Source organism: Rhipicephalus microplus, chromosome 5, assembly GCF_043290135.1.
Source record: "Rhipicephalus microplus isolate Deutch F79 chromosome 5, USDA_Rmic, whole genome shotgun sequence".
Taxonomy (NCBI): Eukaryota; Metazoa; Arthropoda; class Arachnida; order Ixodida; family Ixodidae; genus Rhipicephalus; species Rhipicephalus microplus.
Genome location: NC_134704.1, coordinates 24894818 through 24907087, shown reverse-complemented (window position 1 = coordinate 24907087; position 12270 = coordinate 24894818). Strand labels below are relative to the sequence as shown.

Genomic DNA, 12270 nt, shown 5'->3' with positions numbered 1-12270 from the left:
CAGCTTTGCACTTTCCTGCAGACGTGGAGCGGTGGTTTAACAGAATGGCAAAGGTACCAAAATTTTCCTAGGTACACCGTTTGAGTTAAGTATCGGCGTTCCAAGAGGGGGAATTCGAAGTGCCTGGCTGCTTTGATATCAGTTAGAAGAGTTTGTACAATGGATGACCAGATGCTATCCTGTATACCAAATACAGTGAAAGTAACTCCGAGTATTGAAATCTCAGGAGACCACTGTAAAGGCGACGTGATGTTGATACGACCACTGGGATTGGCAATGAAAAAATACTGGCTTTTAGAAAAGATTAACTTTGCACCGGAGATAATACCGAAATCATGGAATGTATCAAGAGCATGCTGCAGCGACTGTTCATTATGTACATATAGAGTGATATCATCTGCATATGCAGCGACTTTTACTTGAGTGTTACCGGGTAGAGGTAAGCCACGAATCTGTGGGTGATGTTCAACGGCCCTTAGGAAGGGCTCTAATGCAAGGATAAATAACACTGGGGAGAGGGGACACCCTTGACAGACCCCACGCGTGACTTTAAATGCGTGACTCTCACGGGAATCTAAGTAAAGGGTACTTTCTAAATTAGTGTACATCGCGTTGATAAGGTCAATGAACTTATCCGGGAATCTGTATGCATGTAAAACATTTATGTAGCCATGTTCTATGAAATCAAAAGCTTTCTCTTGATCTAATGAAACCAACAGTCCTTGCGCACATCGGCTAATGGTGTATTGAATGATGTCACGCGTTAACCACGTATGGGTGTGTATTTGTCGGCCCGGAACAGAACAGACCTGGTGGGGAGCGAATAATGTTGCAAGAAATGGACTGATTCGGCGCACCAAAATGTTAGCCAAAAGCTTGTAATCTACATTGAGCAGGGTAATAGGGCGCCAATCTTCTGGTCGCGTGGACAGTGAGTCTTTCTTGGGAACTAGTGTTATACGGCCTTTGTGGAAAGAAGTTGGAAGTGTAATATCTTGGAAACACTTGCGAATGACGCGTGACATAGTTGGACCAATGATAGGCCAGAACTGTACATAAAACTCTGCAGGGAGTCCGTCACGCCCTGGGGCCGATCCCTTTTTCATTGCGTCTAATGCGCCTTTGATTTTGTCATCGGATGGCGGTGATAGGAGGACGTCATTTGACATGTTGGAATCATGAGGTAAATCTGTTAGCAGAGGATGCGAAGAAACGGATCCTGGGTAACAGACATTAGCACCAGATTTAGCTATTGACTCAAAGTGTTGAGTGAATTCCTGAAAGTCGCGCGTACCCGCAGCAGCTGGGGTGATAGAGTTCAGCGAGTGGGCAGGCGAGCCTGGTGGACGAAGCAGAGCTCTGCGTGCATACCTTAGCACCTCAGGATGCGCACAGGGTGCACGTCTACAGCGCCAAGCTGTAGCCGAGAGTGAAGAAGCGCGCATAATACGCTGGTACCGTTCAACGAGCTCCTCTTTTCATGCCCTCATTACAGTGGAAGGACTGGGATCTCGATTGGCAATGCGTATCTTCTGGATTAACAATGACGCATCTTTCGACATACGGGTGCAAAGTCCTCTGCCCGACGCACTGCAATGATGCCGCCACTGTTCTTTGAGGCGATCCCAATCAGCTACATCGGCCCCAATGAGCGATGCGCGTAACGCTCGGGATAATTTCTCCGTAGCTTGAGAGTCCTGGAGGACGCGGCAATCGAGACGCCATGGTCTGTGAACCGTTGGCGTCCCCGCTGGCAGGCGGAGAGAGAACATAACCGGCCGATGGTCGCTAATGTTTACTGGTGTCGGTGGCAATGACATTACCCCGGTGTCATGAACGTAGGTAATGAGACTGGGGGATGCATACACGCGATCAATTCGGCTGCTCGACGCTGCTCGACGCCAAGTATAGGCATAATTACTGCAATGCACACTTTGATGAATGTCACTCACAGCCAATTGCTGCACTATAGACGTTCGAGTTCTCTGGCATTCCGGTTTGACCGGCCGCGACCCGGACCTCGAACGTCTGCGTGTGAGTCTAAGACACAATTGAAATCCCCTAAAAGTACCACATGTCGGGAATTTAAAAGAAACGCATCAAGAGATTGGAAGAACGCGCTTGAGTTCTCGCGTGCCGCTGGGGCATACATGGCAACAAATCTTATTCTTAACGAGAAAAAGGTGCAGTCGAACGCCAGCACGCGTCCGAAGGCATCGAAGGAAACATGACGGTCATGTAAAAGACCTCGGTTAAAAATAACGACTCCGACGCCAGTCGAATGCTGCTGGCGTACGAAAAGAAACAATCAAAATTGAACGCGCGCTTGAAAGCGAGTACATCAGAAAGCTTGAAAAATTTTGTTTCTTGCACGAACAGCAAATCACAGTGCACTGAACGTGCAAAAGCCAATACCTCAGCCTGTTTTTGTGGATTTCGGAAACCTTGAACGCTAAAGGTAATAACGTTTAGAGTAAGAGCCATGGGTAAAATGAAAACATAGTATAGGATCACGCAAATGCAGGGGTACCTTTATCAGGTGCGGGAGCCAATGCCCCGCAAGTGGCTGAGTCATTTTTTCCGGCCAGGCGATCCACCGGAGGCTCGGGGCTTCTGGGATCGCGTCGAAGTCCGCAGGGGACTTCTGTCTCTGGTGGGGGCTTCTAAGTCACGAGTAGCTATCCGGTGGCGTTTGGTGTCCGGGTTTTTGAGCGAGGATGGTACAAAGACGTCTCCACTGTCCTGGCTTATGTCACTGGGGCTGGTGTCTTCGTCAATTTGTAGGGGCGCCTCACTCGCGGTGCTGTTGGAGTCCTCGTAGATGCAGGCGTCGTCGTCTTGAGATGTAGACTCCTCGATGACACCTGAACTTGTTGTCGACAGAGCAGCAACGCGAGGAGCCTCAGATGCAATATTCCCATCCGAGACGCCGTCCTCACGAGGCGCTTCGTCTGACGAGGGCTTGGCCTGCGATTGCTCAGAAATGGCCACGGGACGCGGGGAACTTAAGTTTTCAGTACCTGGAGGGATTACCAGGCCCGGAATCGTTGGGAACGCAGTGGGCGTCTGGTGCAGCGTCGCGATTGGCACACCTTGGTCGTGGTCGGTTACCACGGCTCGCGTTGACGAATCGTCGCACTTGTTCTTAGATGGCGTTCCTGGTTGAAGTGGGGGGAAATCCTTGGATGCCGCCTCGGAATACCATGGCCTGATGGTGCAGGCCACGGTGGCATGCGGGTCCCCACAACGGCGACACGGCAGCGAGCAGCCTTTCCCGTCGTGGCCATAAACGCCGCACCTTCCACAAAACACAGCTGTGCAGTTCATGCGGAAGTGCCCACTGTCTCCACATCGACGACACACTCGCTGGATGCCTTTATAGTCACAGGTTACTCGATGGCCCGCGACCTTGAGGTAGTTGGACCCGGTGACGAAGCCTTCATTTCCATGCGGACGTATCGCGTCCCAGTGGTCACGGTTGGGCGCGATCCCATGAGTCCTCTGGTGATGTGCAGCACCTTCCCGTAGGGAGAGAGTGCTTGTGCGAGGACTTCGCTGGGTACGCGGCACGGTAGGAACAGGACGGTCACTTGGGTCACTTGGGGTCCCAGGGGTACGATGGCGACGCGCTCTCCTCGGATGATGAGGTGCGACGCGTCTACGATTTGGGCCAGTGCGGCCTCACTGTTGACGGTAACTTGGTAGTTCCGGCCTCCAAAGTGCTGAACGCAGTATACTTCTTCGATTCCTACTATTGAAGATGTCGCGTTAACGACGTCTTCGGGACTACTCCCCTCGGGGACGACTACGTCGAAGGCTAGCGCCTTCTTCGGGAGCTGGCTTGCCATGAAGGGCGTCCGCCAGCCCAGGGACGCCGTGAGACGCTAACGACGACGTGAGACGCTAAGACGCTCCTTATGGTAGAGCTGAAAGCCGTTCCATGGACCTCTTTACACTATCGATGAAGGCAGGGCAACAAGAAGTAGTGACGAAGTTGCGCGTACAGTACTGCGCAACAGTAACCTTTAGGGGGGGGGGGGGGGTTAGAAAAAGGGGGTAACGATTTAGAGCAAAAAGTACTCTACTATGGGAGAGCTTAAAGACGTCCCGAGGAGACCCGAAATCACGTAAAGTGGATGCTCAACAGTAACCTTTGTTTAGAAAAAGTTTATTTGCAGCATGTACAGAACACAAAGGCTTCATATCATTCCAGTAACAGGGCACATACACTTCGGCACATCTATATTTCACGACTAACATCACTACGTTACAGTGAAGACATTTGCTCTAATATACATGAATATGTTGGCGCACATGTACACAAAAATTCAATGTGATATCACGATACAAGGGTATAACGATACAATAGATCCAAATGAAACACAATTTGTAACAAATGAAATCATATATAACAACTCAACGGGCGCTGTTTAGCACCAAGTCGGTCGAAAAATGAGTTGTATCCTTTCGTGTTCCACCTTGACGAAAGGGCACGACCAATGCCGCAGAAACTCTTGCTCCCCGAGGAAGAAAAGCTCTTCGGAGAGGAACGCGAGGATCTCTCGTCTCATTCTCCCCAGTATCGGCCACAAGGCACGTCGGCGGCAATTGGCAGCTACGGCCTCACATCGGTTTCTCCAAAGGCTGAACAGCCCCGCAACTATTAAGAGAGCGGAGAAGCGGCTACGCGGAAATCGGCCGTTGGACACGAAAGTTCGCACACCCTGTCCCCGAAAACCAGCATTAACCGCACGCCAAAAAAGGCGGGAAACCACACATTCAAACGTCGCATGTCGATTGGTCTCTACCATGACGCAGTTAGGGCAAGTGGAAGTGCGAACCACTTGCCATCGCTGCAACCGATCTCGCGTGGGGAGCAAGCCCCAGCCCAACCTCCAGACAAAGTCTCTGAGATGCCCTGGCAACACTGCGGCAGTTATTGGTTTCCAAGCGCGGTTCAATACAGATTGACGATGCTGGGGCACTAAGGGCCGTAGAAGGGCGGCCATTGTGGCCACCACTTTAGAATCGGCCACCTCTATCTCTGGGCACGTAGCTTCTAAACGTCGGTAAAATGCCAGAAGGGCTCGATACAAAGATGGTAATTCAGTTGATTGGGGACCTTTGTTTATTTGGCTATCCGGCAAGAAGACACGTAGTGATGGCCCCAGATGGTAGCGAGCCAGTGTCTGAGCGGGCATGTCATCATTGCTTAGTATTCGCAATAGAGTGCGGAGGCACAATGTAGAAGCCGCGACGGAAACGTCAGGGAATGCAAAACCGCCTTGATCTCGCGGTTGAGCTAACGCTGGACGCGATAACAATTCTGTGCCACCAGACCAGAAAAATGAACTGATGCAGCTTTGCACTTTCCTGCAGACGTGGAGCGGTGGTTTAACAGAATGGCAAAGGTACCAAAATTTTCCTAGGTACACCGTTTGAGTTAAGTATCGGCGTTCCAAGAGGGGGAAATCGAAGTGCCTGGCTGCTTTGATATCATTTAGAAGAGTTTGTACAACGGATGACCAGATGCTATCCTGTATACCAAATACAGTGAAAGTAACTCCGAGTATTGAAATCTCAGGAGACCACTGTAAAGGCGACGTGATGTTGATACGACCGCTAGGGTTGCCAATGAAAAAATACTGGCTTTTAGAAAAGTTTAACTTTGCACCGGAGATAATACCGAAATCATGGAATGTATCAAGAGCATGCTGCAGCGACTGTTCATTATGTACATATAGAGTGATATCATCTGCATATGCAGCGACTTTTACTTGAGTGTTACCGGGTAGAGGTAAGCCACGAATCTGCGGGTGATGTTCAACGGCCCTTAAGACGGGCTCTAATGCAAGGATAAATAACACTGGGGAGAGGGGACACCCTTGACGGACCCCACGCGTGACTCTAAATGCGTGACTTTCGCGGGAATCTAAGTAAAGGGTACTTTCTAAATTAGTGTACATAGCATTGATAAGGTCAATGAACTTATCCGGGAATCCGTATGCATGTAAAACATTTCGTATGTAGCCATGTTCTATGAAATCAAAAGCTTTCTCTTGATCTAATGAAACCAACAGTCCTTGCGCACATCGGCTAATGGTGTATTGAATGATGTCACGCGTTAACCACGTATGGGTGTGTATTTGTCGGCCCGGAACAGAACAGACCTGGTGGGGAGCGAATAATGTTGCAAGAAATGGACTGATTCGGCGCACCAAAATGTTAGCCAAAAGCTTGTAATCTACATTGAGCAGGGTAATAGGGCGCCAATCTTCTGGTCGCGTGGACAGTGAGTCTTTCTTGGGAACTAGTGTTATACGGCCTTTGTGGAAAGAAGTTGGAAGTGTAATATCTTGGAAACACTTGCGAATGACGCGTGACATAGTTGGACCAATGATAGGCCAGAACTGTACATAAAACTCTGCAGGGAGTCCGTCACGCCCTGGGGCCGATCCCTTTTTCATTGCGTCTAATGCGCCTTTGATTTTGTCATCGGATGGCGGTGATAGGAGGACGTCATTTGACATGTTGGAATCATGAGGTAAATCTGTTAGCAGAGGATGCGAAGAAACGGATCCTGGGTAACAGACATTAGCACCAGATTTAGCTATTGACTCAAAGTGTTGAGTGAATTCCTGAAAGTCGCGCGTACCCGCAGCAGCTGGGGTGATAGAGTTCAGCGAGTGGGCAGGCGAGCCTGGTGGACGAAGCAGAGCTCTGCGTGCATACCTTAGCACCTCAGGATGCGCACAGGGTGCACGTCTACAGCGCCAAGCTGCAGCCGAGAGTGAAGAAGCGCGCATAATACGCTGGTACCGTTCAACGAGCTCCTCTTGCCATGCCCGCATTACAGTGGAAGGACTGGGATCTTGATTGGCAATGCGTATCTTCTGGATTAACAATGACGCATCTTTCGATATACGGTTGCAAAGTCCTCTGCCCGACGCACTGCAATGATGCCGCCACTGTTCTTTGAGACGGTCCCAATCAGCTACATCGGCCCCAATGAGCGATGCGCGTAACGCTCGGGATAATTTCTCTGTAGCCTGAGAGTCCTGGAGGACGCGGCAATCGAGACGCCATGGTCTGTGAACCGTTGGCGTCCCCGCTGGCAGGCGGAGAGAGAAAATAACCGGCCGATGGTCGCTAATGTATACTGGTGTCGGTGGCAATGACATTACCCCGGTGTCGTGAACGTAGGTAATGAGACTGGGGGATGCATACACGCGATCAATTCGGCTGCTCGACGCTGCTCGACGCCAGGTATAGGCATAATTACTGCCATGCACACTTTGATGAATGTCACTCAATGCCAATTGCTGCACTAGACGTTCGAGTTCTCTGGCATTCCAGTTTGACCGGCCGCGACCCGGACCTCGAACGTCTGCGTGTGAGTCTAAGACACAATTGAAATCCCCTAAAAGTACCACATGTCGGGAATTTAAAAGAAACACATCAAGAGATTGGAAGAACGCGTTTGAGTTCTCGCGTGCCGCTGGGGCATACACGGCAACAAATCTTATTCTTAACGAAAAAAAGGTGCAGTCGAACGCCAGCACGCGTCCGAAGGCATCGAAGGAAACATGATGGTCACGTAAAAGACCTCGGTTAAAAATAACGACTCCGACGCCAGTGGAATGCGTGCTGGCGTACGAAAAGAAACAATCAAAATTGAACGCGCGCTTGAAAGCGAGTACATCAGAAAGCTTGAAAAAATTTGTTTCTTGCAGGAACAGCAAATCACAGTGCACTGAACGTGCAAAAGCCAATACCTCAGCCTGTTTTTGCGGATTTCGGAAACCTTGAACGTTAAAAGTAATAACTTTTAGAGTAAGAGCCATGGGGAAAATGAAAACATAGTATAGAATCACGCAAATGCAGGGGTACCTTTATCAGGTGCGGGAGCCAATGCCCCGCAAGTGGCTGAGTCATTTTTTCCGGCCAGGCGATCCACCGGAGGCTCGGGGCCTCCGGGATCGCGTCGAAGTCCGCAGGGGACTTCTGTCTCTAGTGGGGGCTTCTAAGTCACGAGTAGTTATCCGGTGGCGTTTGGTGTCCGGGTTTTTGAGCGAGGATGGTACAAAGACGTCTCCACTGTCCTGGCTTAAGTCACTGGGGCTGGTGTCTTCGTCAATTTGTAGGGGCGCCTCACTCGCGGTGCTGTTGGAGTCCTCGTTAATGCAGGCGTCGTCGTCTTGAGATGTAGACTCCTCGATGACACCTGAACTTGTTGTCGACAGAGCAGCAACGCGAGGAGCCTCAGATGCAATATTCCCATCCGAGACGCCGTCCTCACGAGGCGCTTCGTCTGACGAGGGCTTGGCCTGCGATTTCTCAGAAATGGCCACGGGACGCGGGGAACTTAAGTTTTCAGTACCTGGAGGGAGTACCAGGCCCGTAATCGTTGGGGACGCAGTGGGCGTCTGGTGCAGCGTCGCGATTGGCACACCTTGGTCGTGGTCGGTTACCACGGCTCGCGTTGACGAATCGTCGCACTTGTTCTTAGATGGCGTTCCTGGTTGAAGTGGAGGGAAATCCTTGGATGCCGCCTCGGAATACGATGGCCTGATGGTGCAGGCCACGGTGGCATGCGGGTCCCCACAACGGCGACACGGCAGCGAGCAGCCTTTCCCGTCGTGGCCATAAACGCCGCACCTTCCACAAAACGGAGCTGTGCAGTTCATGCGGAAGTGCCCACTGTCTCCACATCGACGGCACACTCGCTGGATGCCTTTATAGTCACAGGTTACTCGATGGCCCGCGACCTTGAGGTAGTTGGGCACCGGTGACGAAGCCTTCATTTCCATGCGGACGTATCGCGTCCCAGTGGTCACGGTTGGGCGCGATCCCATGAGTCCTCTGGTGATGTGCAGCACCTTCCCGTAGGGAGAGAGTGCTTGTGCGAGGACTTCGCTGGGTACGCGGCACGGCAGGAACAGGACGGTCACTTGGGTCACTTGGGGTCCCAGGGGTACGATGGCGACGCGCTCTCCTCGGATGATAAGGTGCGACGCGTCTACGATTTGGGCCAGTGCGGCCTCACTGTTGACGGTAACTTGGTAGTTCCGGCCTCCAAAGTGCTGAACGCAGTATACTTCTTCGATTCCTACTATTGAAGACGTCGCGTTAACGACGTCTTCGGGACTACTCCCCTCGGGGACGACTACGTCGAAGGCTAGCGCCTTCTTCGGGAGCTGGCTTGCCATGAAGGGCGTCCGCCAGCCCAGGGACGCCGTGAGACGCTAACGACGACGTGAGACGCTAAGACGCTCCTTATGGTAGAGCTGAAAGCCGTCATTTAACAGGCCTTCTCGTTACGTGTACGGGCAAGTGGGACGAGAGAGGCAGTGGTGAATGAAGGCAGTCAGCTGGTTTGCCTTTAACATTGCCTCCGAAATAGAGTGTTGCGACCTTAATCTCTGCGTCAGTTGCAAGGTGTGTTGCGATACCTTGGGCACACTGCACCTTCCTGCACCTTTCCTCTACACTTCAATGCGCATATGCGTTGATAGTACATTTACGGAAGCTGTTTTGTTTCGGATGGTTGGTGTTTTACTTCGATCTCCTGCGCATGGTAAGTGATTGTACAGCAGTCCAGACCATTAGAAAAAATACATTTAGTCTTTTATCGGAACGAATATAACATTGGGGGAGAACTGAAGACGTAGGAAATTAGATGATAGCTACGGGGAACCACAGAAATGGCGAGAAGCGGCTATACTCTTTTCGTTGCCTCTTTGGGGATTCGAACGTCATTGTGACTTCGTATAAAATTCATATCAATCGGAACAGATTGTATGAGGCTTACAGTCTAAATATTTTTAGCAGTGATGTTGAGGGCTGTGGAGACAAACGTAATAAAATGGCATGACTGGATCTACAACTCGACGTGAACGGGCACAGGTGTGAGCCAAGGCAAAAACACATGTTTTTTACCAAACGAGATAAACAAATAAATAAATAAGTAAACAAATAAATAAATAAATAAATAAAACATGTAATAACAACGACTAGTATGTGACATGCCAAATGGGACAGGCAGGCCCGTATCCAGACATTTCTTTAGGGAGGGTGGGAGGGGGACACTTGTTGAAGGCCTTGGGAAGCACCTACTTTTATTAGTTTTTATCAGTAGAGCACCCTATTCCGTCTAAATTTCGGGGAAGCTTTAGGGAGGGGGGGGGGGGGTGATTTCGGCTGCGGGCCTGGAGACAGAAATGAAATGAAAACAGAAATATACGCAAAAAATATGTTAGCAAAGTTGCAGGCGATGAATTTTGAACTCAATTTTAGTCAGATGCCGCTTTCATAATTGTAGGCATCAGTGGTGCTCCCCAGCTAATGTGACGAAAATTGCTTCTCGGCGGCTGCCAATCCAACTATATTTGGAGCTATTTTTTTGTGGCGCAGAAAGCTGAACGCACTGACAGAACTCATTATCATCATCATCATCATCATCAGCAGCAGCAGCAGCAGCAGCAGCACCAGCAGCAGCAGCAGCAGCAGCTGGACCACGCCTACTGTAGGGCAAATGCGTCTTCCTTGTTTGACCGGTCCAACCGGTCCTATGCTTGCTGCAGTCACGTTATCCCTACACTTCTTAAGTCGCATCTCTTCAACAAACTTTCTATCTCCCGCACATGCACTAGCGTACTATTGGAACTAAGTCTGTTACTTTCAATGAATAGCGGTAATCTTGTCTACGTCCTACGTGCCTTGACCATGCCAGTTTCGTCTTGATTTAAACTAAAGTATTCTTAAAACTAAATTGTTTCCTTACCCATACTATTATCTTCTTGCCACTTAAGGTTACATAAATAATTTTCGTTTTCACTGCTCGCTACCGTCGTCCTCAGTTTAAGCGGAACCACCTTCATAGGCTTCTATAGGCTTCAGCTCTGTAGGTAAGTACCGGTAAGATGCAGCTGTTATGTGGACCTTTCTCGTCAGGAATAGTGGTAAATTACCCTTCGTGATTTTGGAATACCTGCCAAACGCACCCAACTCAATCCTTATTCTTGTTACTACAGTCTCATGGTTCGGCTCTGACAGAACTGGTGACTCGCAATGGTATCGTCAAGGGATGATTTTGCTAAACATAGAAGCGTTCCGTGGAGAGCCGTGCCATCGTACATGTACACGCGGCATAGTTGACAGTTTCGGTTTATCTTCCTTCTGTTTAAACCGCGACGTCTGCTCCAATATAAACAGCGCATACACTACAGTCTAGAGCTCTTCCTGTGTCTTCTTTGTCAGCGTATGGCGCAGGGTATAGGTACTTCACGTATCTCGTTCTTGTGACACGAATGCGTGGCTACGGATTGTAATTTACAGGCTGACTCAGCATGTAGCGAAATGTGTCGACCCATTGGCCGATTGACAAAGTATAAGGAATTTCCAGACGTATGAGGAAAATTTTCTTTGAAATAGGATCGTCTAAGTGAGACGGATAAGTTAGTTGTCAAGTTAAATCTAAAAAAAGTACCCTTGTGCTCTGGGTAGGGCCACACTTGTGGGTTTTCAATTTCCATTTACGTTTCCTTTCTTCAGTCTAAATGAAAGAACAAGAAAGTTTTGTCCTTGGCCCAGACACAGTGCGGTTTCCAACTCCGAAAATTGAAATTTATATTTTTCGTTCGTCAGTTATATTCTACGTCTACGTTGAGTCGTCATGACTGCTTTCAAAATGAATATCAGTGTAGATTCATTGCTGTAGGCGTGTCACTTTAGACAAGGACTAAAAGTGTGGAGTGTGTACCATAGGCCTAATAGCGCTGTACCAATTCGCCCGAGTCTTCCATCCTTAGAAATTTCAGGCTGCCTGCATAGACTGTAGCTATGTCCCTAGCAATGCCGTAAGACCATTGCGTCACAGATGCGGTCGGTTACAAGCGTAATGAGCTGTTAATCTACGGCGTTTGTTCTTCGGTCAAATGTCAGGTGAACTTCGGTTACCATAACAAGGCACTATGCCTAGGAAAGGTTTCTAAAACAAATTAGAGAGGCAGGCATGTGGACATGTCGACTTTTCGACGTAGAAGATCGATACCAGCGTTGAAACATCCAGTCCTGATTGTTGGGATTATAAATAAACAAAAAGTGAAGCACTTCGCACGTTTTCGTATGTCATAGGGAAAGAAAGAATATTTTGCTCTTTGTCCAATCTGTTGTCATGATAGAAACGCATCCAGGTCGAATAGATTTGCATGTCAGCGGGTGAGGAATCGTCACAGTAAGAAACTAGTACCAAGTTACTTGTCGAGAATT

At 49.4% G+C, this 12270-nt stretch overlaps 1 protein-coding gene across 2 annotated transcripts in view; it reads right to left on the bottom strand.

Moving 5' to 3' along the window:
* Positions 1-12270, bottom strand: part of cher (filamin A protein cher) — a 130691-nt gene that overhangs the window by 117366 nt on the left and 1055 nt on the right. The gene's annotated exons all lie outside the window — the stretch shown is intronic.